The 4,039-nt window shown below is 39.7% G+C and overlaps 1 pseudogene; it reads left to right on the forward strand.

Annotated features, from left to right (window-relative positions):
• The first annotated feature begins 496 nt into the window (after positions 1–496).
• Positions 497–2,298, forward strand: LOC110208813 (heat shock cognate 71 kDa protein pseudogene; annotated as a pseudogene).
• The last annotated feature ends 1,741 nt before the right edge of the window (positions 2,299–4,039 follow it).

Here is a 4,039-nt window from a genome sequence, read left to right on the forward strand (position 1 = left end):
ACTCTGCAGATTTCATATTATATAATAAAGCAATAATTGTCATACTTGATGCTTGATACTCTTCAAACAAATGGAAGTATAGATCAGAGGAACAGATTAGATGAAGAATAAGGAAGAATTGAACTCAATAACTTCATGTTGATAAACCTGAATATATGTGTGTGTATGTATGTGTGTGTGTATATATATATAGTATGATATATGTGTGTGTGTGTGTGTGTGTATACACACATATGTGATCTTCATGAAGCATTATCTAAATGTTAAGTGTTGCTCAGTACTCAGCACAGCAGCAGCCCTTCTTCCTCCACAGTGGTCAGCTATGACCTCCGACTCTTTAGCAACTGTGTTGAAGGGACCCATAGTTGGCATTGATTTTGGCACCACTTACTCCTGTGTGGGAGTCTTCCAACATGGGAAAGTGGAGGTCATTGCTAATGACCAAGGAAACAGGACCACCCCAAGCTACATCGCCTTCACCGACCAGTACGTTTAATCATTTATGCTGCAAAGAATCAAGTTGCAATGAAACTCACCAACACAGTTTTTGATGACAAACATCTGATTGGTCGCAGATTTGATGATTCAGTTGTACAGTCAGACATGAAGCATTGGCCTTTCACAGTGGCGAATGACTCAGGCAGGCCTAAGGTCCAAGTGGAGTACAAAGGGGAGACCAAGAGTTTCTATCCAGAAGGAGTATCTTCTATGGTCTTGACTAAGATGAAAGAAATTGTGAAGCTTACCGTGGGAAGACTGTCACAAATGCTGTGGTCACAGTACCAGCCTATTTCAACGACTCCGAACATCAGGCCACAAAAGATGCTGGAACCATCGCTGGTCTCAATGTGCTCCGAATCATCAATGAGCCAACTGCTGCTGCTATTGCTTATGGCTTGGACAAAAAGGTTGGTGCTGACAGAAATGTGTTGATCTTTGACCTTGGAGGTGGTACTTTCGATGTCTCCATCCTTACAATTGAAGATGGCATCTTTGAGGTCAAGTCCGCAGCTGGGGACACCCACTTGGGTGGAGAGGACTTTGACAACTGAATGGTCAACCATTTCGTTGCCGAGTTCAAGCGAAAGCACAAGAAGGACATCAGTGAGAATGAGAGGGCTGTTTGCCATCTGTGCACTGCTTGTGAATGTGCAAAGTGTACCCTCTCCTCTAGTACCCGGGCCAGTATCGAGATTGACTCCCTCTATGAAGGCATTGACTTCTATACATCAATCACCCAAGCCTGTTTTGAAGAGCTGAATGCTGACCTCTTCCGTGGCACACTGGACCCTGTGAAAAAGGTCTTAAGAGATGCTAAGCTAGATGAATCACAGATTCATGACATCGTCCTGGTGGGTGGTTCCACTCTCATCCCCAAAATCCGGAAGCTTCTGCAAGACTTCTTCAATGGCAAGAACTCAACAAGAGTATCAGTCCTGATGAGGCTGTTGCCTCTGGCACAGCTGTCCAGGCTGCCATTGTGTCTGGAGATAAATCTGAGAATGTACAGCACTTGCTGCTCTTGGATGTCACTCCTCTTTCCCTTGGAATTGAAACTGCTGGTGGAGTCATGGCAGTTCTGATCAAACTTAATGCCACCATCCCCACCAAGCAGACGCAGACCTTTACCACCTATTCAGACAACCAGCCTGGTGTGCTTATTCAGGTTTATGAAGGTGAGAGAGCAATGACAAAGGATAACAACCTGCTCGGCAAGTTTGAGCTCACAGGAATCCCCCCAGCACCCGGGATGTTCCTAAGATTGAAGTAACATTTGACATTGATGCAAATGGCATCCTCAATGTTTCTGCTGTGGATAAGAGCACAGGCAAGGAGAACAAGATCACCATCACCAAAGATAAAGGCCGTCTGAGCAAAGAAGACATTGAGCGTGTGGTCCAGGAGGCTGAGAAATACAAAGCTGAGGATGAGAAGCAGAGAGACAAGGTGTCTTCCAAGAATTCCCTTGAATCTTATGCTTTCAACATGAAGGCTACTGTAGAGGATGAAAAACTGCAAGGCAAAATTGGTTGTGAAGACAAACAGAAGATCCTTGACAAATGTAATGAAATCATCAACTGTCTGGATAAGAATCAGACTGCTGAGAAGGAAGAATTTGAGCATCAGCAGAAAGAATTGGAGAAGGTCTGCAACCCCATCATCACTAAGCTGTACCAGAGTGCAGGGGGCATGCCAGGAGGCATTCCTGGTGGGTTCCCAGGGGGTGGAGCAGCCCCATCTAGGGGTGCTTCTTCTGGACCCACCATTGAAGAAGTTGACTAAACACATCAGAAGAAAGAGCATTCCGCAAAGTTTTCCAAAAATTGAAGGACTCAAATTTGTAGCCAAGGCAGCAGCAGTTTAAAAGTAACATAAGCTACTGTGTAAATCTGGGCATTCTGAATACTTGAATGTGTGCAGAGGGAGAGAAGTGAACAACATTGCACTTTATCAGTACTGTAAACAAGTGGAAATACAATTCTTGTCTTAGAGAATAAAATCTATTTAAAATTGGTAAAAAGAAAAAGAGTTGCTCAGCAAATTGGAAAGCGGTTTGATAGAAACAATGTTTTGAAACAATATCTTATACTATATCCTACAATAACTTCAAAATGGATACAAGACCACAGTATTTAAAGTCCCACCATAAAATGAGTACAGGAGGCCCAGATCAGGTAACTTTCCCATCTATGGTTAGAAAAAATGTTGCACAATCAAACAAGGGATAAAGATGATCAAAAAAAAAGAAAAGGAATAATATAGATTACATAAAATTCAAAAGCTCTTACATGAACAAGATCAACACAAGTAGGATTAAAAAAGCTGATAGATTGGGCTGGGGAGGGAGGGAATCTTTGCATCAAATATCCACGGCAATGATATCATATCCAAGATATACAGGGAGCTAACATAAATATATCAGATCAAAAGCTATTTCCTAGTAAATAAGTGGTCAAAGAATATGAACATTTTTCAAAGGAAGAATTGTAAATTATTAACGACCATATAAAAGATTGCTCCAAATCACTAATAAAAGGAATTCAAATAAAAACAACTGTGTGGTTTTACTTCACACCTAATAATTTGCCAATGATGACAAAAATGAAAATATAACAAAAGTTGTGGAAATATTGGTACATTAATGTATTATTAATGGAGCTGTTAATTGGACTAAATATTCTGGAAAGTTATTTGGAATTATGCTAAGAAGGTGGTTAAAATGTTCATACTTTTTAACTGAAAGATACTACTCCTATCCCTATACCCACAGGAAGTCAAAGACAGGAAGCAAGGTCTTTTGTACTTCAAAATATTTAGAGTAGCACTCTTTGTATTAGTTAAGAGTTATAAACAAAGTAGATATCTGTTTATTGGGTAATTGCTAAACAAATCGTGCTTTATGTATGTAGTAATATACTACTGTATGAAAATACTGATGAATATAAAGAGTATAGAGGTGGATGGGAAGGTATAGGAAATGATGAAAAGTGAAGTAAGAAATAGGGAAAAATGTTCAAAAAGATTACAATAATGTAAATGAAAAAAATAATAAAATTGAAACTAAACCTTGAAATTATAATAACCAAGCTAGACTCCAAAGAAGAGATGTGAGAATATACCCACCTTCCTTTTTTTTTTTGGCTAGGCAATGGGGGTAAGTGATTAGCCCAGGGTCACACAGCTAGTAAGTGTCCAGTGTCTGAGATCGGATTTGAACTGACTCCAGGGCTGGTACTCTATCCACTGTCTTACCCAGCTGCCCCCACCCTCCTTTCTTTACAAAGGTAGTAGACTATGGAAATGTAACACACCATAAAATGTTGGACTTGTTTGGTGAGACTTAAATGAAACTTATTTTTCTTCTTTTTTTTCCTTTGTTCTAAGGAATGGTTCTTTGGAAAGAGACGGTAGAGAGAAGATATGTTGGGGAGGGGAGTGATGCAAAAATAAATAGATATTAATAACTTAAAAAAAGTTTGTTTGTGGCACCTCTAAATGTAACATTTGTTACTCATAAAATGTCATTATTATGAATTAT

The sequence above is a fragment of the Phascolarctos cinereus genome, unplaced genomic scaffold, assembly GCF_003287225.1.
Source record: "Phascolarctos cinereus isolate Bilbo 61053 unplaced genomic scaffold, phaCin_HiC Scaffold_5;HRSCAF=322, whole genome shotgun sequence".
NCBI classification, from domain to species: Eukaryota; Metazoa; Chordata; class Mammalia; order Diprotodontia; family Phascolarctidae; genus Phascolarctos; species Phascolarctos cinereus.